Source organism: Pelophylax lessonae (assembly GCF_965119305.1).
Source record: "Pelophylax lessonae genome assembly, chromosome: 4".
In the NCBI taxonomy this organism is placed as follows: domain Eukaryota; kingdom Metazoa; phylum Chordata; class Amphibia; order Anura; family Ranidae; genus Pelophylax; species Pelophylax lessonae.
The window spans coordinates 231,080,194-231,107,121 of record NC_138771.1 but is presented as its reverse complement, the minus strand read 5'-3'; positions in this window follow the sequence as shown (position 1 = coordinate 231,107,121).

The window sequence follows — 26,928 nt, the reverse complement described above, 5'->3', positions numbered from 1 at the left end:
GTGTTTGGGTTTAAAGGGATGGGGTGGCAACTCTACATTAACCCCAATGCTTCCTGCTACTGTCACAGTGTTTACCTGGCTGGTTCTCTTGTTCTGAGCAGGAAGAACAGCAGAGTAGTCTTCTCTCAAGCAGCACCTTAAGATTCAGGGCTTCACTCTAACCAGGTAGAAAAGCCACGGAAAGTGGAAGAGGTGGAAAGTGGAAGGGGTGGGCTAGGGGGTGTTACAGTGTGTGGTATAGTTGTGTAGGAGTAAATGGGAGGCAGAGTAGTTCCTCTCCTCTTCATTCAGGTTTAGGTGAAGAAATGATATCAGCAAGCTCCATTTTCAAAAACCATGCATGTGCAGTGTATTAACTAACAGCATTGGAGAATTATTATTGATGTTATTTTTCAATAAAATGACTTGACTTGAAATTAGGACTTCCACAGACAGGTATAAAAAAAAAACAGTTTTTTACAAGCTGTCCATAAATGAATGGATCAATACCAACCCCGCTGGGGGTAGGGGGTGTGAAGGGACCTAGCCTAAAATTTGTGTTGCTGAGCTATAGTCAGCTCTACTTGATAGTTCTTCTTTCTTCAGTTCTTCTCTAAGCTCATTGATAATGTTTGCTTCTGCCTGCTGTTGATGAGTATTTCTGGCAATAGTGCCAGAAAAGTGGTTAACCTGTGTTAAAGCGGTGTTCCAGCTGCTAAAAAAAAAAAAAAAATTAAAAGTCAGCAGCTACAAATACTGTAGCTGCTGATTTTTAATAAGAAGACTCTTACCTGTCCAGGGAGCGCGCAATGTCAGCATCCCAGCTTTTTTTCGGATGGGCTGTCAGGTGCTGCCACCACCATTCGTTCTTTGGGAAACTCGCAATGAAGCCTTTCCGCCCTAGTGCGCATGCGCGAAGTGCGCTGAGCATGCTAATTGGCTCGGCAGCGGGGGAAGGAGGAGGAGGACGGAACTTCCGAGGGACAGCGCCGTGACGCTGTCTCCCGGAAGTGAGGAAGGGTACCTGTCAAAAACAGATACCCGTTCCCCCCTCCCCCCTGAAAGGTGCCAAATGTGGCACCGGGTGGGAGGAATCAGATAAGCAGAAGTGCCACTTTTGGGTGGAACTCCGCTTTAGGAAAATTTATGTCACCCTCCTTTGCAGGTTAAATTGGTGCAATATTTTTCTGATTTTACTTGCATGCATTTTGACACCAACTGTTGCAAGAGTTACAAGCAGATTTACTGATGATATTGGGAGGTTATTAGAGACTACTTTAGGCATCAAACAATCAGATTCATTGCTAAAGGCAGACAGTCCTGGACAAATTAGTGTTTATTTAAAGTCTATGCCACTTGGAGATTATTTTTCTTTCAGTAGAATGATTCATTTTAAATAAGTTGGCACTCTTTTTAAATCTCTTGCCAGATTCATAGGAATGCCCAAACTTCTTTCTTAAGGCATTAGGGAGCTCTGTTCATCATGGCATGATGATACCACACACATGACAAGTCTGCATTTAAATTAGGAGAACGAATACACCTTATCAGTTTTATCTGTAATTTGTTTTTGTATATCACCTTTATCTATTGGCATTACTTGTTTAACCACTTTCCGCGCACCATATAGCAAAATTACGGCCGCAAAGTGGTTGCCCCATCCTGACTGGGTGTCATATGATGTCCAGCAGGATTGGACGCTCTGTGAGCCCCCGGGGCGGTCAGAGTGACACACCGCATCTCCAATCCCGGTAAAGAGCCTATGATGTAGGCTCTTTACCATGTGATCAGCTGTGTCCAATCACAGCTGGTCACATAGTAAATAGGAGATGCCGTTGATCGGCTTTCTTCAGTTCGCGTTTGACAGGCGCAAGTAGAGGAGAGCCGATCGGCAGCTCTCCTGACAGGGGGAGACTGTGCTGGTAATGAGAGCATTGATTACCAGTGCAGACCCTTGGGGGATGCCACTAGAGCCACCAGGGATTGCCCACCCATGGACACCAGGGATGCCCACCCATGGTCACCAGGGATGCTCACCCATGCCACCAGGGATGCCAATCAGTGCTTAGGGAGCCTGTCAGTGCCCTCCCCATCAGTGATGCCCATCATTGCCATCTATCAGTGCCGCCCACCAGTGCCCATCAATGCCATCTATCAGTGCTGCCCACCAGTGCCCATCATCGCCCATCAGTGCCACCTATCAGTGCCCATCAGTGTGGCCTATCAATACCCATCAGTTTTGCCTATCAGTGCCCACCAGTGCTGCCTATCAGCGCCCATCAGTGCCGCCTGTCAGTGCCCATCAATGCTGCATATCAGTGCTACCTATCAGTGCCACCTATCAGTGCCAAATTATGCTATATATTAGTGCCTCATCATCAGTACCACCCCATCAGTGCCACAATATCTGTGCCTCCTCATCAGTGCCTGTCATTGCGGCCTCATCAGTGCTTGTCAGTGCAGGAAAATACGTATTTATTTACAAAATTATATAACATAAACAAAAACTTTTATTTTTTTCAAACATTTCGGTCTTTCTTTTGTTGTTTAGCAAAAAAGAAAAAACCTTGCGGTGATGGTGATAAAATACCACCAAAAGAAAGCGCTATTTGTGGGGAAAAAATGACATAAATTTGGTTTAGGTACAGTGTTGCATGACCGCGCAGTTGTCATTCTAAATGCAACAGCGCTAAAAGCTGAAAATTGGCCTGGGCAGGAAGGGGGTGAAAGTGCCCTGTATTGAAGTGGTTAAAGATCTAACGTTTGTCTGTGCAAATATTTTGAAAAAGTCAACAATTTTTATGGGGTAGGGGTACTTACTTTTTCACATGACTGTATATTGATAGCACTTTGTGAAGATGTAAAAACCTTTTTGGCTAGTGGTGCTTCTATCCCTTTTCCAGCAAAAGCTGTACAAGAAGTGAATATAGCCAGGGATTCAGATGCTTATACTGGCTCAATTTGAAATAATATTCAAAGATTTTTGTTCATAACCAGAATAAATTGTGTTTTTTGTATGTCTGCCTGAAGTTTAGCTTTAAAACATAATGCAGTAGCAAAGAAAATTCTGACAAGGCAATCCAGTAGACCAGTTGCTACAAAGAATTATTAGTAATGGGTCTATTCAAGTAAAGTATTTAATGGTCCTTGCAAAATTCCAACTAATTTTAAAGTATTCAGTCATTGAAAGTTTTGCATATTATTGTCAAATTACATTGTATATTACATTATAGTGTCACTCACCTGTAATCATTATTCTTAGATACATGTCTGAGGATTGCAAATAAATTCAGTCCTATACTTCTAAAAGAAATAATAAAAATAAAAAATGAACAATTATCTTGAAATTGTAACTTATACTGCAAATTGCAATTCTAATAACTTCTTTCCTTTCTCTGTTATGTACTGTACATCATGCAAAGGGTGATGCTTGATGAGGATTATTATACATGATGCTTCAATTACAGTGAATCTTTCTTAATTATATTTCACATTTTTCTTAAAGATCATAAAGGCAGACTTAGGTTTAAAGGATACATACAACATCCTCACTGCTCTGATGAGTTGGAGTAAAACCAATGCTCAACAAATTAACATTTTATTTGAAAACCTTATACATTTCTCTAGGTTATATTACAGTCTTGTTTTTTCCTTGTTTTTTTTTCCTTACCTTATGACTAAAACAAAAATAGACAGAATTGATTGTAGCTGTGCCAGTACATAGATGGACCCAGGCTAATTATGCCTGTTCCCACATTCAGGTGTGTTTTGACCAGAGCCACAAGGGAAGCCCTCTCACCTTTTCAGCCTCTACCAAGGTACGTGACACGGGGCTTCCAAAACTCCATGCAGTGCTTCTAAGTGGTTTTGGTTTCCCTACCTGTGTTTGCAAAAAATAAATTTGCTCCATGTATGGCCTGCCTAAGTTCTGGTGTGTGCAGCCCCTAAGGTCAACAGAACTGTCTTACCTTCTCACCACCTGTGTGTCAGCTGGGCCCTCGCCAAATGCTTTCTCACAGATAATTCAGGTAATGTTGTTAATACTGACATCGATATTTATTTTGGCTTTGAAGCTGACCCCCATTGTAAGGGTTCCACTGATTATCAAGTAAGAGGCCCCCCCTCCATTACCCACCAATGTGAGGGGCCCTTCTCTGCTGACCATCAAATAAAGGTAAGCATTTACATTCACCACTAATATGAAGGAGGCATTTACACTGGCCTGGGACTATTCCATTAGAAAGGGTGTTAACACAAATGTAACATGGACATTTCAAATGAACACCAACATGCACTGGGCATTTCCACTGACAACCCCATTTAGGGGCTTTGCATGATCTACAATAGAAAAAAGGATTTCAGTAATTTTGGTGTTTAACCCCTACCCGCCAACCATATGCATATATGCGGCTTCACGGAAGTGGGATTTTTCCCATATGCGTATCTCTCTTTGTGCTGGGAGGGTACCGCACAGTGTGCTTCCGAAACCAGGCTCTCACTGAGGACCCTGGGTCTTGTACTAATGATCGGGACCCCCACTTCTGAGTCACCTGGTCGCTGTGATAGCCTACTTTAAAAATAAAGAATAGAAAATAAAGAAAATAAATAACAAGAGCAAGGTTTGCCAGGGTTTGTATTAGAAAAAGGCCGGGGTCAAATGTCACAGTCAGGTTAAAGGTCACCTCAGCATATTTTTTGTAGAATTAAAAAAAAAAAAATGAAATTAGTATTAGTGTCAGTATGTCTCAGTGTGTTTAAGGCAAGTTTAAAAAAATGTAAAATGTGCACTATTGTTTCTGGGCCCTACTACGGGTACAAACAATAACTAACATACACATATCTGATATTACTGTGTTTGTCAGGTGCAGAAGAATGTATTTTAGGTTGCTCTTTGGTGGTATATCTGGAGATAAGTCTGGTAAAAAAAAATGTGGAGATATCTATTATCATTTACCACCAAAATAAAGCCCAATTTGTCCTGAAAAAACAAAGGCATAATCCACCTGGATATTTTTGCACACTTCAGTACATGCATTTTGGTGCATAACAAGTGCATAATTGCATAATTGCATTAACACCTGAAAATGCATGCATGTAATTTCTGTAATTTCTAGCCATGCAAGTTGTCATTGTATGGCTTCTTGGGTCGTAACTGCCCTAGGTGACTTCAAACTAGTGTCTTCCAGTAAGTGTGGAAAAAAAGTCACTAGTTCTGTTTTTTTGTAAACATTTTTACATATGAGAGTTTCAATACATCAGTATTTTACTAGAAAAGAAGTTTCACTTCTCACCAGTGTTGATAAGTAGAGATGTATAGAACTGTTCGCCGGCGAACAGTTCCCGGCGAACTTAGCATGTTCGCGTTCGCCGCTGCCGGCGAACATATGCGATGTTCGGTCCGCCCCCCATAAGACATCATTGAGGCAAACTTTGACCCTGAACTTTACAGTCAGCAGACACATTTCCAGCCAATCAGCGTACCTCCCTCCCACACCCTCCCACCTCCTATAAATAAGCAAGGGCAGCATCCATCTTAGATCATTCTGAAGCAGTGTGTGTAGTGAGAATAGGGAGAGAGCTGCTGCTGCTGCTGCTGCTGTTAAGCTAGGGACAGTTAGTCAGTGTTCCTGGTCTTGCAGTGTTCTTGGTCCACTACTGCTGTAATATCAGCACCCCAAAAAGCCCTTCTAAGGGCTGGTATTTGTGTTTTTTTTTTTTTTTATATATATATATATATATATATACCTAGCGTCCCCAAAAGCCCTTTTAAGGGCTGGTAATTGAGTTGTTTCTTCATATATATATATATCTATATCTATCTAGTGTCCCCAAAAGCCCTTTTAAGGGCTGGTAATTGAGGATTTTTTTATTTTTATATATATACATATATATATATATATAGTGTCCCCAAAAGCCCTTTCAAGGGCTGGTAAGGTAATAGATTTTTTTCTTTATATATATATATATATATATATATATATATCTATTGTACACTGCAGTTGCCTGCCCGCTGTGTGTGAGAGGCCACAGACCTACCACAGACTGTACTGTGTGCACACCACACTCATTTCGGGTGGCACAGGCACAGTACCTGGCATTTTAAAAAATATTTTTTTTTTCTCTGTCATAATTGCAGTGAGTGCTGTGTCAGGTCCACAGAGTGCACTGTACCCACTGCAGTGCACTGCCCACCACTGATATATATACGTTGGCACAGCATCTTGTTGCAATAAATTGAAAAAAAAAATATTTTTTATTATTGCAGTTGCCTGGGCTGCCAGTGACTGTCAGGTCCACAGAGTGTACTGTGCCCACTGCAGTGCCACTGTGTGCCCACCCACCACTGATATATAAGGTGGCACAGCAGCTTGCAAAGTAAAAAAAAAATATATATTTTTTTAAATTGCAGTTGCCTGGGTGCCAGTGACTGCTGTCAGGTCCACAGAGAGTGTACTGTGCCACTGCCCACCCACCACTGATATATAAGGTGGCACAGCAGCTTGCAAAGTAAAAAAAATATATATATTTTTTTAAATTGCAGTTGCCTGGGTGCCAGTGACTGCTGTCAGGTCCACAGAGAGTGTACTGTGCCACTGCCCACCCACCCACCACTGATATATAAGGTGGCACAGCAGCTTGCAAAGTAAAAAATATATATATATTTTTTTAAATTGCAGTTGCCTGGGTGCCAGTGACTGCTGTCAGGTCCACAGAGAGTGTACTGTGCCACTGCCCACCCACCACTGATATATAAGGTGGCACAGCAGCTTGCAAAGTAAAAAAATATATATATATTTTTTAAATTGCAGTTGTCTGGGTGCCAGTGACTGCTGTCAGGTCCACAGAGAGTGTACTGTGCCACTGCCCACCCACCACTGATATATAAGGTGGCACAGCAGCTTGCAAAGTAAAAAAAAATATATATATTTTTTAAATTGCAGTTGCCTGGGTGCCAGTGACTGCTGTCAGGTCCACAGAGAGTGTACTGTGCCACTGCCCACCCACCACTGATATATAAGGTGGCACAGCAGCTTGCACTCATAGTACAACAGTAACAACACATTAAAAAAAAAAATGACAGGCAGAGGCAGGCCACCCCGCAAGGGCCGTCGTGGTCGTGGTGCTGTGATTTCCTTAGGCTCTAGAATAATGCCCAGTGTTCAGAGGCCACCACAGCCCCTGAACTCAAAAAATTCTGAGGCCATAGTTGACTGGCTTACACAGGACACCCAATCGTCTACAGCTTCCGCTCGGAACCTTAATGCACCATCCTCCTCCAGCTCAGCTTCGGGCACCTCTCAATTTACCACTCGCCAGCCCGCCGGCACCACCACCAACACTAGCACCACAGCCGCTTCACTTGATCCGTCAGAGGAGTTATTTTCACATCAGTTTGAAGAAATAAGTGATGCGCAACTATTAGTGCCAGAGGATGTAGATAACGGGGATATGTCTCAGTCAGGCAGCATTATACACATGGACGTACATTGTGATGATGATGATGTTGTACCTGCTGCTGCTGCCTTTGCTGAGTTGTCAAGTGAAGCGGCTGATGATGACGATGTGTCTGTGGATGTCACCTGGGTGCCTGCTCGAAGAGCAGAAGAAGAGGGGGAAAGTTCAGATGGGGAGACAGAGAGGAGGAGGAGACGAGTTGGAAGCAGGGGGAGGAGGTCATCGCAAGGAGCTAGTGGCGCAGTCAGACAGCATGTAGATTCGGCACCCGGGGTCAGCCAGACAGCACGCCAATCAACGCAAGCTGTTGCCACCACCAGAATGCCGTCCTTGCAAAGCTCAGCAGTGTGGCATTTTTTTTGTGTGTCTGCCTCTGATATCAGCGATGCCATTTGTAACCTGTGCCAAAAGAAACTGAGTCGTGGGAAGTCCAACACCCACCTAGGTACAACTGCTTTGCGAAGGCACATGATCTCACATCACAAACGCCTATGGGATCAACACATGAGTAAAAGCAGCACACAAACTGAAAGCCACCATCCTCCTCCTGGTCCAGCATCTTCAGCCACGTCAACCACTGCTGTCCTCCATGCCCCCTATCAACAACCCGCCCCTCCGCCTCTCACCTTCAGCAGTTCCTGCTCGTCACCTGCCCACAGTCAGGTGTCTGTGAAGGAAATGTTTGAGCGCAAAAAGCCAATCTCGCAGAGTCACCCCCTTGCCCGGCGTCTGACAGCTGGCTTGTCGGAACTCTTAGCCCGCCAGCTTTTACCATACAAGCTGGTGGAGTCTGAGGCCTTCAAAAAATTTGTCGCTATTGGGACACCGCAGTGGAAGGTACCCGGCCGAAATTATTTTTCACAAAAGGCAATCCCCAACCTGTACTCTATTGTGGAAAAAGAAATCATGTCACGTCTGGCACACAGTGTTGGGGCAAGGGTCCATCTGACCACTGATAGCTGGTCTGCAAAGCACGGTCAGGGCAGGTATATAACGTACACTGCGCATTGGGTAAACCTGCTGGCGGCTGCCAAGCATGGAATGCGTGGCTCTGCTGCAGAGGAGTTGGTGACACCGCCACGACTTGCAGGCAGGCCTGCTGCCACCTCCTCTACTCCTCCTACTCCATCCTCTATGCTAACCTCCTCGGCTGAGTCCTCTTCTGCTGTTGCGTCTTGCTCCACACCAACTGCACCCCCCCAGCTCCCCAGGGGCTATTCCACATGCCGGATACGACAGTGTCACGCTGTCTTGGGGTTGACTTGCCTGAAAGCAGAGAGTCACACCGGACCAGCACTACTGTCCGCCCTGAATGCACAGGTGGATCAGTGGCTGACCCCGCACCAACTGGAGATCGGCAAAGTGGTGTGTGACAACGGGAGCAATTTGTTGGCGGCATTGAATTTGGGCAAGTTGACACATGTGCCGTGCATGGCACATGTGTTGAATCTGATTGTGCAACGTTTTGTGCAGAAGTACCCAGGCTTACAGGATGTCCTCAAGCAGGCCAGGAAGGTGTGTGGCCATTTCAGGCGTTCCTACACGGCCATGGCGCACTTTGCAGATATTCAGCGGCGAAACAACATGCCAGTGAGGCGCTTGATTTGCGACAGCCCGACACGTTGGAATTCAACACTGCTAATGTTCGACCGCCTGCTCCAACAAGAAAAAGCGGTCAACGAGTATTTGTATGACCGGGGTGCTAGGACAGCCTCTGCGGAGCTGGGTATTTTTTTGCCACGCTACTGGACGCTCATGCGCAATGCCTGTAGGCTCATGCGTCCTTTTGAGGAGGTGACAAACCTAGTGAGTCGCACTGAAGGCACCATCAGCGACATCATCCCATATGTTTTTTTCCTGGAGCGTGCCCTGCGAAGAGTGCTGGATCAGGCCGTAGATGAGCGTGAAGAGGAAGAGGAAGAGTTGTGGTCACCATCACCACCACCAGAAACAGCCTTACCATCGATTGCTGGACCTGCGGCAACACTGGAAGAGGAGTGTGAGGAAGAGGAGTCAGAGGAGGAATGTGGCTTTGAGGAGGAGGAACACCAACCACAGCAGGCATCCCAGGGTGCTCGTTGTCACCTATCTGGTACCCGTGGTGTTGTACGTGGCTGGGGGGAAGAACACACCTTCAATGACATCAGTGAGGACGAGGAATTGGACATGAGTAGCTCGGCATCCAACCTTGTCCAAATGGGGTCTTTCATGCTGTCATGCCTGTTGAGAGACCCTCGTATAAAAAGGCTGAAGGAGAACGACCTGTACTGGGTGGCCACGCTACTAGACCCCCGGTATAAGCAGAAAGTCTGTGACATGTTACCCAATTACCGGCAGTCGCAAAGGATGCAGCAGCTACAAAATAAGTTAAAAACTATGCTCTACACAGCGTATAAGGGTGATGTCACAGCACAACGGGAATCCAACAGGGGAAGAGGTGAAAGTAATCCTCCTCCTACCACCACAACCACGCCGGCAAGGACAGGACGCTTTACAGACGTCTTGTTGATGGAGGACATGCGGAGCTTTTTTAGTCCTATGCATCGCCACAGCCCTTCGGGGTCCACCCTCAGAGAACGACTCGACCGACAGGTAGCAGACTACCTTGCCTTAACTGCAGATATCGACACTCTGAGGAGCGATGAACCCCTTGACTACTGGGTGTGCAGGCTTGACCTGTGGCCTGAGCTATCCCAGTTTGCCATTGAACTTCTGGCCTGCCCCGCTTCAAGTGTGCTGTCAGAAAGGACCTTCAGCGCAGCAGGAGGTATTGTCACTGAGAAGAGAAGTCGCCTAGGTCAAAAAAGTCTTGATTACCTCACGTTTATTAAGATGAATGAGGCATGGATCCCGAAGGGACTGACAGTGGGGGATGCATTTGACTAAAAAAGGCCTGGTGATGACTGAGATGCCTTGGCCTAAAAATGGTCCACACGCTGCTGTATATAATCATTCTCTGCATGCCGGATGACTTACGTGACGTCTCCGCCACCAACTACGGTTCAAGCAGCAATGTTTTAGTGCACTTTCTGCCTTAAAACCTCAATTTTTCAGGCCGCTGCTACAGCAGCGGCTGCAACAATACCTACTTTTTCATGCATGTGTACATGCCTAATTTTTCTGGCCTCTGGTGCTACACTGTGGCTGCAAAAAAACAAAAAACAAAAAAAAAGGCACATACATGTGTCAATTCCCCTTCGTGATCGTTACCTTGTCGTGGTGAAGGGGCTTGCGTATCACAATGAAGCGATCACCTCTAGGATTGTGTTGGCACACCCCAGATGATAAGGTCGTTGCTTCATTGTGTACAGACCAAAAGCGATCCGCAGGATAATTTTTCATAAAAAAAAACATTCATTTTCTTTCATTCTTTCTGCGGAGCTGGGTATTTTTTGGCCGCGTTACTGAATGCTCATGAACAATGGCTGTAGGCTCATGCGTCCTTTTGCGGAGATGACAACCCTGGTGGTCAGTCGAACCCAAGGCAACATCATCGACCTCATCCCATATGCGTTTTTTCTGGAGCGTGCCCTGCGAAGAGTACTGGATCAGGCTGTAGATGAGCATGAAGAGGAAGAGTTGTGGTCCTCATCACCACCAGAAGCAGCCTTGTCGTTGTCAATTGCTGGACCTGTGGCAACGCAGAGAGAGGAGTCTGAAGAAGAGAAGTCAGAGGAGGAAGGTGGCTTTGAGGAGGTGGAATACCAGCCACAGCAGGCGTCCCAGGGGGCTTGTTCTCACCTTTCGGGGACCCTTGGTGTTGTATGTGGCTGGGTGGAGGAAGAGACCTTCAATGATGTCAGTGAGGACAAGGAACGGGACATGGCTAGCTTGGTATCCAACCTTGTGCAAATTGGGAGTTTGCGGTTGTGCAAATGGACTGACTGACTGTTAAACGGGGAGTTTGGTCTGTCAGAGTTTGGTCTGTCACTGTGAAGCGGGCAACGGGCGTAACCCTTACACTACTTGACCGATAAAACATCATACCTGATCGTATTCACACACTGGATGTTTTAGTGCTGGTTTACACTGCCGCTACCACTAAAGTAGCGTCGCTTCCAGTGCGACTTTGGCGCGACTTAGCGCGACTTTGGCGCGACCTCATCGCGAGGTGACTTTTTATTTGGCCAATCACAATATCATGTTTTGTTACCGTCACCTAATTTCCTTTTCCTGTTTTTTGTTTTACATATTTCCCCATGTGTGCAGTGTTGTCTGTGTCATAGCTCAACTGATAGGCATGTTTGCCTTGGCATATCATATTTCAGCTTGCCAGAAAGAAAAAAAGACAGCTGGAAAGACACTGCATTAGTTTTCTACTAAAAATCATAAGAAAAATGCTGTTTTTTTTGGGTTGTGGACATACTACAGAGCTGAAACTTGACAGGTACACTTTTTAGACCCCCCAGACACTAAATACAAAAAATGACATGCCTGCCTAAAAAAATGCCCGATAAATGCCTGCAAGAGAAAAAGACAGCCGCAGAGAAGCCGTATTCCTGAAAATATAAGAAAAATGCTGTTTTTTAGGGGTTCTGGACATGCTACAGATCTGAAACTTGACAGGTACACTTTTGTGACCCCCCAGACACTAAATACAAAAAATGACATGCCTGCCTAAAAAAATGCCCGATAAATGCCTGCAAGAGAAAAAGACAGCCGCAGAGAAGCCGTATTCCTGAAAATATAAGAAAAATGCTGTTTTTTAGGGGTTCTGGACATGCTACAGATCTGAAACTTGACAGGTACACTTTTGTGACCCCCCAGACACTAAATACAAAAAATGACATGCCTGCCTAAAAAAATGCCCGATAAATGCCTGCAAGAGAAAAAGACAGCCGCAGAGAAGCCGTATTCCTGAAAATATAAGAAAAATGCTGTTTTTTAGGGGTTCTGGACATGCTACAGAGCTGAAACTTGACAGGTACACTTTTGTGACCCCCCAGACACTAAATACAAAAAATGACATGCCTGCCTAAAAAAATGCCCGATAAATGCCTGCAAGAGAAAAAGACAGCCGCAGAGAAGCCGTATTCCTGAAAATATAAGAAAAATGCTGTTTTTTAGGGGTTCTGGACATGCTACAGATCTGAAACTTGACAGGTACACTTTTGTGACCCCCCAGACACTAAATACAAAAAATGACATGCCTGCCTAAAAAAATGCCCGATAAATGCCTGCAAGAGAAAAAGACAGCCGCAGAGAAGCCGTATTCCTGAAAATATAAGAAAAATGCTGTTTTTTAGGGGTTCTGGACATGCTACAGAGCTGAAACTTGACAGGTACACTTTTGTGACCCCCCAAACACTAAATACAAAAAATGACATGCCTGCCTAAAAAAATGCCCGATAAATGCCTGCAAGAGAAAAAGCCAGCCGCAGAGAAGCCGTATTCCTGAAAATATAAGAAAAATGCTGTTTTTTAGGGGTTCTGGACATGCTACAGAGCTGAAACTTGACAGGTACACTTTTGTGACCCCCCAGACACTAAATACAAAAAATGACATGCCTGCCTAAAAAAATGCCCGATAAATGCCTGCAAGAGAAAAAGCCAGCCGCAGAGAAGCCGTATTCCTGAAAATATAAGAAAAATGCTGTTTTTTAGGGGTTCTGGACATGCTACAGAGCTGAAACTTGACAGGTACACTTTTTAGACCCCCCAGACACTAAATACAAAAAATGACATGCCTGCCTAAAAAAATGCCCGATAAATGCCTGCAAGAGAAAAAGCCAGCCGCAGAGAAGCCGTATTCCTGAAAATATAAGAAAAATGCTGTTTTTTAGGGGTTCTGGACATGCTACAGAGCTGAAACTTGACAGGTACACTTTTGTGACCCCCCAGACACTAAATACAAAAAATGACATGCCTGCCTATAAAAATGCCCGATAAATGCCTGCAAGAGAAAAAGCCAGCCGCAGAGAAGCCGTATTCCTGAAAATATAAGAAAAATGCTGTTTTTTAGGGGTTCTAGACATGCTACAGAGCTGAAACTTGACAGGTACACTTTTGTGACCCCCCAGACACTAAATACAAAAAATGACATGCCTGCCTAAAAAAATGCCCGATAAATGCCTGCAAGAGAAAAAGCCAGCCGCAGAGAAGCCGTATTCCTGAAAATATAAGAAAAATGCTGTTTTTTAGGGGTTCTGGACATGCTACAGAGCTGAAACTTGACAGGTACACTTTTGTGACCCCCCAGACACTAAATACAAAAAATGACATGCCTGCCTAAAAAAATGCCCGATAAATGCCTGCAAGAGAAAAAGCCAGCCGCAGAGAAGCCATATTCCTGAAAATATAAGAAAAATGCTGTTTTTTAGGGGTTCTGGACATGCTACAGAGCTGAAACTTCACAGGTACACTTTTTAGACCCCCCAGATGCTAAATCCAAAAAATGACATGCCTGCCATGCCATTTTTTTTTAATTTTTCCAATAATTGGCTCTCTATCAAAAAATTATAATTTTTAAGAACTTTTTTTTGCGTGATCCCTCTCCGGCATGCCACAGTCCAGGTGTTAGTCCCCTTGAAACAACTTTTCCATCACTATTGTGGCCAGAAAGAGTCCCTGTGTGTTTTAAAATTCGCCTGCCTATTGAAGTCTATGGCGGTTCGCCCGGTTCGCCGGTTCGCGAACATTTGCCGATGTTCGCGTTCGCCGTTCGCGAACCGCGAATTTTAGGTTCGCGACATCACTATTGATAAGATAGGTTAACAGTAACTACATGGCAATGCACCAAGCAACAATAATTGCCTAAGGATACGACCATGTAAAATTTCCCTCTGCGTTGCTTAATGTTACCACCTGGCTAGTAAAGTTATATAAGAAGCACAAGCTGTTAAGAAAAATATCGGTAAATGTTTTACCCACATGGAAGAAAAATATATTTAAAATATATTTAAAAAAAAAAACATTTTGGCCATATTCAATATATTTCTATTTTTTTCCCCCTAAATATATTGGAAATATATTTTCCTTCCATATGGGTAGACACTGAATCTTTTCCACCAATAGTAGCAGCTAGCCTGCTCCTGTCTCAAAATGTAGCCCCAGTTTACTCAGACATCTTCCAAATGATTTGTGTGCTAGATGTGACTTATCACTGCCTCTACCTCAAGTCACCATTCCTTTGCTCAGCAGAGATTGAAAGTGACTATAGAGCATAGGTGCTCATGACAATGCAATGGTGAGTTAACTTCAAACATGCTGCTGTCTGTAGTTTGCCAGAGGTGGCCTTCCTCGAACCAGACTTTTTCTGCATCTGCATTGTGCAATGAACAGTGTGATTGATGGAAGAAAGAGCAGAGAGAGCAGCAATTTAGTTTCTTCCCATCTGTTCAATGTGATAACTGTTCATTCAGCTAAATGGGAAAAAAATAGGATAATAGAGGACAGATAATGTGTGAGATGAAAGGTTTAGATAAGTAGTGCCAGGGAGTGTGTAGGTTGAGGTCAGTAAACTTACAGTTGGTTACAATCTCCAAAATACTGGGGGTAGTAGTTCCAAAATAGCTAGATTGTCTATTGTATTTAAAATAAAGTGATGCGTTTACCCATGGCTAATAAATTACACAAGCCTCTAAATATCTTTCTTATCTTTGTTGTCACTCTAAAGAAGTCACTGTACCACGGGATGAAATACATCAGAAGTGGAGCCATGTGACGCCAGCACACCTGACAGGAGGCACGTGGCCATTCTAAAACTCTCCACTGGATGGAAGTTTCTATGTAAAAGCACATTTCTGTATACCTGTCTGCTGTATTCAGTGCAATGTATTTAGAGTGCACTCTCCTTGTGAGTACATTACAACATTTTTTAAATGAAGTAGTCCCTTATTTTGATATACTACACTACTATCTATCCCTGGCTGAGCTCTGTGAGAGTGAGAAGTGTGATATAATATGATCCTGAGGTCTGTGAACTATCTCCAGGAGCTATTCTGCAGTGATTACACCCTGTAAGACTTGTGCTGACCTGCCTTTATGGGGGTCTCCAGATGAGGTAAGAGGCAGCTTGAATAGGTGTGGAGCACGGAGTTGTTCACTATCTGGCACTGCATTATAAGACAGCACACGTGTGTGGATATAGAACACAGTAAAACAGAATAATATATCAGGAATGGACTGGGATTAAGGAACCACATTTGTGTTAATAGACTGCACAGAGGTGGACTGTTATATATGTACCCTTTTTGTATATTGATGCACTTTAAAATTGCAATATATTTTTGTATGTGTTGATGTATAGATTTGCAATATATTGATTATAGATACAAAATATTTGTTTGGTTGTGCTACACAATTTGTATGTGGGAACACATGATAGTGGTAAGCGGCAACTACACATATACACTAGAATTATTAAATATACTTTTTTGGTTAGGCACAGGTGTTTTTTGGTTTTAGCATTTAGTTCTTAATCTTGGGCCATAGATTTGTTAGGGCCCATTCAAACTTCTCCATCTTGTATTATTGTGTTATGTTGCACACAATAATGTGCGATGCCTTAAGGTAGCCCATTCATTTTGCATGGCCTACCAATGCTCATAACAAAAAATAGATGTGCTGCATTTTTCAGTAGAGAATTTCATGATCTGCTAAACCGGTTTCCAGTCCAGTTTCCTTCATTCTTAGGCTTTTAATTTGAAGGATTTAGGCAATTATGGTGTATCCCCTAGATTTTTTGTATTCTTGGTTAATTTTGTAATAAAATGATGTATTGTCTGAACAATTGGCTTGCAGTTTTCACAAACTACAGGACTTTTAAGATCACTTGAATATTGATGACAAAAGGAAAAATGTGGGAGACTGAAATACTGTTCTGTACTGTCAAAGTTCAATGATGATGGAACTATTAACTGAACATTATAAAAGGGAAAGTGCAGAGGTAGATGAGGAAATGAAACAACTTTATAATCATAACCAAATACTATGTTTTCATCCAGAGTTCCAGCTTAGAAATAAGGAATTACAAATACATTTGGAAAAAATCACTATTGATTTGATCCAACAAAAGGAGTTAAAGTTCAATAGGGTTAAAATGGCCTTTTCTACCCGATGGCATATAAATGGCCATATGGTGGCCAGCGACAACAGTGGAAACATAGGAAATCCTCTCAGAAACAAAGACCTCAGGGAGATACCCCACAAATATACAATAGAAATGACGTGGAGTCTAATTCATGTTAATGCATCTTCCTTTCCTCACACTTCACAGGCACCTAAGAAATCACACTGGCATCACCGTGGCTTAAGAAAGTGACCCCAGTTTGGTGATGGGTTTTAGGTCACTGAGTGGTAGTGGTAAGAAAAACATAATTGATCACAGTAGCAATGGATTTCAATCTGCCAATCAAGTTTCACGCACGGTGTAGATCACTTTAACACGGCAAAGACACCTATTTCCAGCCAAAATCGTTCTCAGGTGATGGGTTCCCAAGCTATTACTTCTAGTAATTCAACTAGCGTCACATAGTCAACTCAATCTAATCCTGATCAGGACAAACTGGAAACTTCATCACAAAAGATTTTTTTGGAGCAACAAGCACAACAGGAACACAGAGATAACTCATGGGCAATCTGGACTAATTTTTAGTCAGACAGCCTTCACTAACATGAATACTGGGTTTAACATTGTTAATCTCTCTCTTCCCACACTCTCACGGCAACTGAAAAGGAAGTACAAGGACTCACATTTTGCCCTACCCGGGAGCTAGAGCATTTTGATGTTGTCAAGGACGTTCATGTAAACTTACATATAAATTTCTATTTGACAAGAAACTGAAAAAGAAAAAAGATGACGAAGCCCTGAAAGATGTATGGAAGGTTTTCTGTATGGCAGATTTCCAAGCACTAAAAGATCTTAAGGATCTTACTGATGACAATGAAAGTCATTCCGTTGAACCTAGCCAAAAAGGCTCCTCTAATTCGGTCAGGAAGAAATATATCTCTAATGCACCCCCCACCCCTCCTCTATCACAGAGTATGGTACATACTTCTGTAGCTACTATGAAAAAGAAATCTGACACATTCCCCCCTCTCCAAACCAATCCTAACATCTGGGAATTTGTTACCCAGGTAGCAAAAGAAATAGAACCCATACATACACATAAATACGTCTCGGGTAACCTATCACAAGAACAATGCTTGGCACTATGAACCTTAAGTGCTAATAGGGAGTTATTATTCAAACCTTCAGACAAAGGAGGAAATGTTGTCCTGATGGACAAACCTTAGTGGTTGAGAGCTTTTTGAAAGAAAGATCTTCCAGTTCTCTGGCATACACTCAATTAATTATATCACTGTTGGAACACATACAAGAAATGTGTTCACCTATGATGACTCCCACTATCTCCAGGTACAAATAGTTACAATGGGAGCATGCTGTGCGCCCTCCTATGCTAACCTGTACCTGGAGGGGGGGGCAGCTGATGGTCTTTTCAGATGAAAAATATTCCCAGTTTTGGCAGTACATAGCTTTGGATCATATTGTATCTAAACCAAGGGGAGGAGACTGAGTTAAAACAATTCTGCAGCTTGAATGCAGATGGGTTTTTATTTTGAAAGTGACATCCCCACCGGGTTTAAATGACATTATGAGCTTTGAGCCATTTTTGTAAATGACGTGTACACCTTTAAAAAGTAGGACACATATTAGTGTCTAATGATATTGTCCTTTGTCCTTACTATCTATGTATGGTTTGAGTTTCTTTAATGCTGTGCCCTTGTTCATTTCGTAATGTATACATATCTAATAACTTGAGGAAATATTTTTTATGTCAGTATACTATTTTGCACCAATTTTCTGTGGTGGATCCTAAGGTGTCTTGGTTGCTGTCCGTGGGTGGGCATATGCGCTCCAAGTGTGTATGCTACACATTGTGGGTGGCAGTTGGGTGGACCTTTGCTGGTTGTCCCACCCCTTGCCCCTGTGTTTTGGTGGGCATCGGCCATTATCCTTCCTGTCTGCCTGTCACCACCGTGACGGGCGCCTTGTGTGCATGCGCAATGTTAGAGCCCATGTTGTGTGTTGACGTCATCGGTCTGCAACTTGCAGCCCTGTCGTTGTTCGGCAGGGGTATATTAAGGCCTGCCACCGAGGCGAGACCATGCAGCCTGGTGGGCAGTGAAGTGTTCATTGGCAATTACTGGCAGGTGAGCAGTGACACTTTTTATGGCTATTTGGATTTTTACTGGGTGGGCTGTTTTGAACTTATACTTTGTGCCTATTTGTCAAAGGGATGCCTATAGGATATGTTTTTTGGCCCCTGGATATTATTACATAGATGTTTTTTCATCTACTACGGGGCTAGTCCACTGGTCCTCCTGAATAAAACCTATTGCAGTAAGTATCATGTGTTGTAGTTTTTCTAATTTCCTATCGATACTATTCACCCTAATTGGAATATTACCTGTTGGTACATTCTTGGCTTTAGGAATCTGGCTACCATGATATCATTATTTACAACCATCCTGTAGTGTACTGGTACCTTTTTGCTTGTGTGCCATACTAATCCAGTGAGTTCACTCCCCTTATATAGATATACATGCACACTTGTGCTTATTCAACACTTAGGGACTTTTTCCTGCCTTCCAGGTCTTCTGCTGCCTTGGTGGGGTTCTACCGTGGTGGTGGACTTTGATGCCCCTATGCCCACCCCCAGGTTGTGATAATGTACGTTTTATGATCCACCACAAGTAATGTGAGTCATATGTATAGATATACTAACAATTTTAAAAACCTTCTATAATTCTATTTAGTATAATGATACATAAATATATCTTTTTCTTTACAAAATATGCCTAGTTTTGCTCTGCCCTGCCATACTGGGTCAAGAATTGGCAAAACATTGACTTGACAGACTTGGTTAACAGAAGCATACAGTCTATACAACTAGTTACCTTATTAGACTAATATCATATGGATAGACTTCCAGAACCCTAAGTACAGTAAATCTGATATTAGTATGTAGCTATGTTTTTAAATCCTATTTTAATGTTGAACAATACATTTATTGTGTTTTAAAATTGCATGTGGTCTCCCATATTGAGCCTACAGTATCTCACAAAACTACTGCTACAATGTAAAGTAGTGAGTGTACAGCTTGTATAACAGTGTATACTTGCTGTCCCCTCAAAACAACTCAACACACAGCCATTAACGTCTAAACCACTGGAAACAAAAAAGAAAAGGTCCAAATTGGGCCCAATTAGCCATTTTCCCTCCCCGGTGTCATGTGACTTGTTAGTGTTACAAGGTCTCATGTGTGAATTGGGAGCAGATATGTTGGATTTGGTGTTATCACTTTCACTCTCTCATACTGGTCACTAAAAGTTCAACATGGCACCTCATGACAAAGAACTCTCTAAGGATCTGAAAAAAATAATTTTTGCTCTACATAAAGATGGCCTAGACTATAAGAAGATTGCCAAGACCCTGAAACTGAGCTGCAGTTTGGTGGCAAAGAACATACAGTGGTTTAACAGGACAGGTTCCACTCAGAAATGGCCTCGCCATGGTCGACCAAAGAAGTTGAGTACACATGCTCATATCCATTGGTTGTCTTGGGAAATAGACTTATGAGTGCTGCCAGCAATACTGCAGAGGTTGAAGGGGTGGGGGGTTAGCCTGTCAGTGCTCAGACCATACGCTGCACACTGCATCAAATTTGTCTGCATGGGTGTCGTCCCAGACGGAAGCCTCTTCTAAAGATGATGCACAAGAAAGCCCGCAAACAGTTCTCTGAAGACAAGCAGACTAAGGACATGGATTACTGGAGCCATGTCCTGTGGTCTGATGAGACCAAGATAAACTTATTTGGTTCAGATGGTGTCAAGCGTGAGTGGCAGCAATCAGGTGAGAAGTACAAAGAATGTGTGTTTTTGCCTACAGTCAAGCATGGTGGTGGGAGTGTCATGGTCGGGGGCTGCATGAGTGCTGCTGGCACTGTGAAGCTACAGTTCATTGAAGAAGCCATGAATGCCAACATGTACTGCGACATACTGAAGCAGAGCATGATCCCCTCCCTTGGGAGACTGGGTCGCAGGGCAGTATCCCAACATGATAACGACCCCAAACACACCTCAAAGATGACCACTGACTTGCTAAAGAAGCTGAGAGTAAAGGTGATGGACTGCCCAAACATGTCTCTAGACCTAAACCCTTTTGAGCATCTGTGGGGCATCCTCAAACAGAAGGTGGAGGAGCGCAAGGTCTCTAACATCCACCAGCTCCATGATGTCATCACGGAGGTGTGGAAGAAGCTCTGGTGAACTTCATGCCCAAGGGGGTTAAGGTGATGGAGTGGCCAAGCATATCTCCAGACCTAAACCCCATTGAGAATCTGTGGGGCATCCTCAAATGGAAGGTGGAGGAGCGCAAAGGTCTCTAACATCCACCAGCTTCGTGATGTCATCATGGATGAGAGGAAGAGGACTCCAGTGGCAACCTGTGAAGCTCTGGCGAACTCCATGCCCAAGAGGGTTAAGGCAGTACGTGGTAAATAATGGTGGCAACACAAAATATTGACACTTTAGGCCCAATTTGGACATTGTCACTTAGGGGTGTGCTCACCCAGCCAGCCAGCGGTTTAGACATTAATGGCTGTGTGTTGAGTTTCTTTGAGGGGACAGCAAATTTACACTAATTTACACTCACTACTTTACAATTTAGCAAAGTGTAATTTCTTCAGTGTTGTTACATGAAAATGTATAATAATATATTTGCAAAAATGTGAGGGGTGTACTCACTTTTGTGAGATACTGTATATCTGACATTTTTCAGAACTTACTTTTTGCATTCTAAGTTTGAATGTGGCCTTAAGTCAAAAAAGTACTTGTTTTCAAAGTAAGTTCAAAAAATGTTGTCACAATATACTGTCAGAATGTATGACAGGCCAACATGTTTTCAGGTCTTGTAGGGAGAAGAGATAGATTATCTTTATAGAGAACCAGAAATCTGAATGTGTACTTAATTAAAATATTTTCATCAAGAGGCCATAAAGCTCAATGATGTAAAAAAACATCTTCACGTATGTGCAGCGGTGGGGTGGGAAGGCCCCGATAACAGCTTACTTTCAGGTTTGGGCGAATTTGGGTTCATCACTAATAGTTAAGAGATGTGCATAATCTTTCTAGATATTTGTATTCAGGGCCACACAGAGACCTTTGGAGGGGCAGGTGCTCAAAGTATAAAAGGGCCACATAGAACAGGGCTTTAAAAAGGGCTGTGCTCAAATATCAATACAGCAATGTATCATGACGCATTCCTTCCTGATACGCTTATTGATAAGGATGATTCTGTAATGATAGGGCAGAAAAATGCTGTGATGCAGCTTTGAAAAGGAAACAGAACAGAAAAGACTATTTTAGGTTTAAAAGTTAAAAAAAAAAAATGTGCCAACCTGAAGACTTTTTCTTCTCTGTTATACAGAATATTAAAGAAGGTACTGCTGGTACTGATGGCTGGTACTGTAGGTGGGTACTGCTGGTGGCTACTGCTAGTGGGTACTGTTGGCAGGTACTGCTGATGGGTATTGCTGGCTGGTACTGCTGGTGGGTACTGATGGCAGGTACTGCTGGTGGGTACTGATAGCAGGTACTGCTGGTGGGTACTGCTGGATGGTACTGCTGTCAGGTACTGCTGGCAGGTACTGCTGGCAGGTATTGCTGGCTGGTACTGCTGATGGGTACTGCTGGCTAGTACTACTGGCAAGTACTGCTGGTTGGTACTGCTGGTGGTTACTTCAGGCTGGTACTGGAAATGCTGGCTCCTCTGAGACACATCAACCCCGTAGTATTAAGGAGCGGCGCTGGAGGAAGCATGCAGAGTTGATGCTTCTTGTATCTCTCCTCTCACAGGCAGAGTGCATTTGATATCACTTCGCCTGTGACAGGACGGATCTGGAACTATACAGGAAACATCGGCTCCATTCTGACTCAGGGATATGCTGACAGCTGACAGCGGGTGTCAGAGAGCCGCAGCCCAAATACAGGAGACCCCCGCACCTTGCAGGAGACTTGGGGTGTCTGCCTTGACAAAAGGGCCCTTTGGGCATTCAGGAGAAAAGGGGCAGGTGCCCAAGCACCCCCCTCTGCATGTGCCTGTTTCTATTAAATTTATACAACACTGCATTTGTGTTTGATCATTTATAATACAGTATCACACATTAGAGGGTTTGGTAGGGGGTAGCTTACTTATCCCTATCTTTAATCATCTTGAGCAGTGTTCTCTTCCTAGGCATTTTGTGATGTGTGTAATGGCATTGGACTGATAGAAGTAAAAATTGTATCTACCATAAAGTGATTTTTTTTTTTTAAAGAAGCAAATCCATGATTAAAGTCTAGAATTAGTGGACATTGTTCTGAACCTAGGCTGTTACCTCTCTGATAGGGGCACAAGGAAGCACTCATCAGATGGTAGATTCTTTAATGTGTGTGAAGGAATGCGGAATCCTTGGTAAAAATGTTCATCTCATGTAAAGGACTTTTTGTAACTTTTAACGGTTAAGAGCATCAGATACAACAAATGTGTTTTAGAGGGGAAAAAAGCTTTTATACATTATCAAGGCTAATGTATAAAAATACAATGAAAATTAAAACAAAGCATAATTATTTCATATTAATGATAAAATAGCATAAGTTTGTAAAATCTATATAGCACTATTTACAAGGCAGACATGTTTCTGTAAGTGCACTAATTTAGACGCTGCCTAGTCTATTGAATATACCATTACATACACAACAATATTAGTATGAAAATATAAACAGTAATATAAAAGATATCAAATAAAAAAAATACTTGAAAAATGAAGAATTAAAAATAAAAAAAAATGTAGTTCATATTCTTGTGCGGCTTCATTTATTCATAATGTGTCAAACAACTGAGCAGTCTTTAAACAATGCTGTGTTCGTTCATTTTTAAATATGGTGCAAATATTGCACTCCCCTCCAGTGCTCCCACTCATTCACCAGCATTTATGGACTCTTAGGTTTAGGTAACAGTCATATGCACATGAATAATAATCCTGGTTATGCTGGGGCTTATAGTCCTCCTTGGTGGCTGTGTCCTATATTCAGCAGCAGTGTAGCATACCAATGTTGATTTATCTCCTAATGCATGTAAGAAAGAGATGATAGAGGAAATCCACATAAAAAGTAGAATTAAAATCAGTTTCATTCCCAACAGTTCACGCTAGAAATGCTTTAATTTCTAAAACCGTGATACAGGTCTGATTGAAATGGTCTAGCATACAAGGAATCTGGATTACTGGCAATGAACTATTGGGTTTAAATGTTATATAATTCAAGAATTATACAGAATAGTTCTTTGGCGACAAATAAAATAAAAACATTGAATAAGTGTAACATTTTTAGTTACCACTTTAATACCTGCATGGGCTGTAAATGGGGAGGGGGTAGGCAAGCATTTACATACATCATGTTGGAAATTACAAATTTATTTTCCTTTGCTAGCAAACATTCTGGGATTACCACTGAGCACAGACTATTTACTGGTACGTAGCCTAAAAGAATTTGAAAGTGCCTTTGGGACACTCATATGAGCTTTCTAGGACTGTGTTGCCCTAATTATTTGTGTCTGATGTTGCAACACCTCCACTGTATAGCTTGCCTCGTGTATACCACAAGGATGTACTGCACTGTTTGTGCTTGCCTTGTGCATTCTAGTTAGATGTTTAATACTTAGTGATATAGTTTACCTATTTCCTTCAGCATGGACCTCTTAATTCTTTGAATCAGAGGTGGCTGTTAACTGCTTCCGGACCGCCCGCCGCACATTTACTGCGGTAGGCTGGCCCTCCTGCGCGAACCGACGTAGCCCTATGTCGGCTGCGTGCTCCCGCCCCCACTAGGCAGCGGGGATGCCGATGAACTGGGCCGGCGGTTGCGATTGCTGCTGGGCACCTGCGATCACTCCCCGCTGAGAGAAAAGGAATGTCTGCTGTTGTAAACACAGCTGACCGTTCCTCTCTCTGTAATAATCACAGAGCACTATGGCCTCATGTCTCTATGGTCATTTCACAAGCCCCTCCCCCAAAGTTATAAAACACTTCCCTAGGCTCACATTTAACCCTTTGATCACCAACTAGGTTAACCCATTCCCTGCCAATGTAATTTTTACAGTAACAGTGCATATTTGTAGCACTGATCACTGGTATCCCCAAAAGTGCCAAAAATGTCAATTAGGGGTCTGATCTGTCCACCGCAATGTCGCAATCCCGCTAAAAATCGCAGATCGCCGCTATTACTAGTAAAATAAATAAATACATAAAAATGACATAAATCTTTCCTCTAGGTTGTAGACGTGATAACTTTTCTGCAAACCAATCAAAATACGCTTATTGCGATTTTTTTACCAAAAATATGTAGCAGAATACAAATTGGCCATCAAAGATGAAAAATTTAGATTTTTACATTTTTTTGGGGGGGGGGGGTGTTATATAGCAGATTGTGAAAAATATTGTTTCGTTTTTTTTTTTCAGAATTGTCGCTCTTTTTTTGTTTATAGTGCAAAAAATAAAAACTGCAAGGGTGATCAAATACCACCAAAAGAAAGCTGTATTTGTGGGAAAAAAAGACATCAATTTTATTTCAGTACAGTGTCGCACGACCGCGCAATTTTCTGTTAAAGTAATGCAATGCTGAATCGCAAAAAAATGGCCTGGTCATTAAGGGGGCAAATCCTTCTGGTCCAGAAGTGGTTAATAAACTGGCGTTGTTGGCACTGGTACTGGTACTGGCTGTACAGGTGCTGGTACTACATGGCACTGGCTGCACAGGCACTGGCTCTGGCTGGCACTGGATGACACAGAGCATAGTTAACCACTTGCCAACTGCCGCAAGTACATTTACTTGCGGCAGTCAGCCCCTCCTGGGCAAAGCGACGTAGTACTACGTTGCTCCCCAGGAGCATGTAGGGGGCAAAAGCGCGCCGCCGGAGGCGCGCTTCCGCCCCCACTCGTTCATGGCCATCCCCGCGCGAGTGACTGGCGGCTCCGATGTCCGTCTGTCACTCGGGATCTCCCGCAGGAGAGGGAGAAAGGCAGGCGGCTAATGTAAACAAAGCCACCTGTCATTCTCCCTGGTGTGACAGCAGAGACTATACGATCCTGCTATGTAGGATCGTATGTCTCTGTGGTTACATCAAAAGCCACGCCCCTTGACAGTTAGAAGCACTCCCCTAGGGACACACTTAACCCCTGGATCTCTAATAATACCCCTTCCAAGCCAGTGTAATTTTTACAGTAACAGTGCATATGTATAGCACTGATTACTGTAGTAACATCACTGGTACCCCCAAAAGTGTCAAAAATGTTAGTCAGGGGTCTGATCTGTCCGCCGCAATGTCGCAGTCCCGCAAAAAAAAATTGCAGATCGCCGCCATTACAAAAAAACATTACATTAAAAAAAACCAATAAAAATGACATAAATCTTTCCCTTAGTTAGTAAACTCAATAACCTTTGCGCAAACCAATCAAAATCAAAAACAAAAACCAATCAAATCCAAACCAAAAGAACCCATATGTGGTCTGACAAATAACATGGTCTGTGTCTGAGGACCATGAATACGGTCTACCTCCTGTGCCTGGATCAACAGGCTTCTAATGTGCAAGTATATCCAAGGAATCGCTACGGGACAGTAACCCCAAGGATAGTAGGACTTTGTAGGCATCCACTGTTTAATCTCACAAAAAACATACAATCTTAAGTAGTATAACGCTACGCGTATTGCTATGCAGCTTCTTCAGGGTAATTCCGTTTGAGTAAAAAACAGGAACAAAGGGCACCAAACAATCTCCTGAGATGACAACCTCCATCTCCAATGTTTCCCGGAGAGGTTGTGATGACAGTGACCGGATCGGCACCCCTAGAAACTCGTACCCCATAACAGGAAGGAGATACATGCAATGTCAGTTCCGTTTGGAACAACTTTATTGTTCCTGCAACTCTGCAGCCCCCCTCAGGAGATTGTTTGGTGCCCTTTGTTCCTGTTTTTTAACTCCAACGGAATTCCCTGAAGAAGCTGCATTGTGAAATGAGTAGCGTATACTACTTAAGAAAGTTAAGATTGTACTTTTTTGTGAGATTAATCAGTGGATGCCTACAAAGTCCTACTATCCTTGGGGGTTACTGTCCTTTTTCTTTCCCCCCTATTTTTGTTCACTCATTTCATGGGATGTGACACCACTACATTTCGGATCACGTCTCAACTTTTGCACGCAATTCAAACTGAATATATATAAAAGAGTTTATTGTACCTAAATAGTAACCCAAGAAATTTACTTTTTATTTACCAGGAATTTCTCCTGAAAAATAGCAATGTTCTTCCTGACATGCAACTGTGTCCAGGCATTCCTTTGCATTGAGACTTATAGCTGTATAGCTCTGCAGTGTGAGATCAGTTAAGGCACTGTACATCTGACCACTAGTCTGATAAGAGTATACAGATACCTTCATCCAAGCCACAAATCTCCC